At 55.5% G+C, this 660-nt stretch overlaps 1 pseudogene; it reads right to left on the bottom strand.

Annotated features, from left to right (window-relative positions):
* Window positions 1–233: 233 nt before the first annotated feature.
* Window positions 234–308, bottom strand: LOC134529970 (U6 spliceosomal RNA; annotated as a pseudogene).
* Between the last annotated feature and the right edge of the window lie 352 nt (window positions 309–660).

The following is a 660-nucleotide window of genomic DNA, read 5'->3' as shown; positions in this document are numbered from 1 at the left end:
AAAAAGAAAAAAAAATGCTGACCCGGAGAAGCGCCCCGCTCAGCTCTGTTCATACAACCTCGGCCAACCTCGGCCAACTTCGGTCAGCCTCGCTCGCTTCCGCCTCGGCCGGCGCGTCACTGCTGACCCGGAGAAGCGCCCCGCTCAGCTCTGCTCTTACAACCTCGGTCAACCTCGGCCAACCTCGGTCAGCCTCGCTCGCTTCCGCCTCGGCCGGCGCGTCACTGCTGACCCATCCTTGCGCAGGGGCCATGCTAATCTTCTCTGTATCGTTCCAATTTTAGTATATGTACCGCCGAAGCGAGTACCGTGCAACCACTCACCACCAGGGGCGCTTGCGTCCCTGGTCACTAAATCCAGTCCTGGATAAAAAGCAAAGCGGACTACGAGTCCAAGTTCCCAACCCCCGCATGGTAGACTCTTTTCTACTCTGTCCAACACTACATCCAGACCATCCTCTGTCTCCTGTAAACTCCTACACGTAATGCATGCCAATTTGCATCCCGCATGAATGTGCCCAGGGTTTTCCCTGTGTCTATGCAGGTTTTACCTGGGCCCAACCTATCTCTAGTTATAGTCTAGATTTAAGAGTGAGGGGAGTTAGTCATGGCGCCAATCGCTGCCATGGCTGGCCAATCCCCTCCTAGCACATGATGCATG

This window comes from Bacillus rossius, chromosome 2 (genome assembly GCF_032445375.1).
Source record: "Bacillus rossius redtenbacheri isolate Brsri chromosome 2, Brsri_v3, whole genome shotgun sequence".
Taxonomy (NCBI): Eukaryota; Metazoa; Arthropoda; class Insecta; order Phasmatodea; family Bacillidae; genus Bacillus; species Bacillus rossius.
Note: the sequence above shows the minus strand (reverse complement) of the source record. Positions and strands in the feature narration are given on the sequence as shown.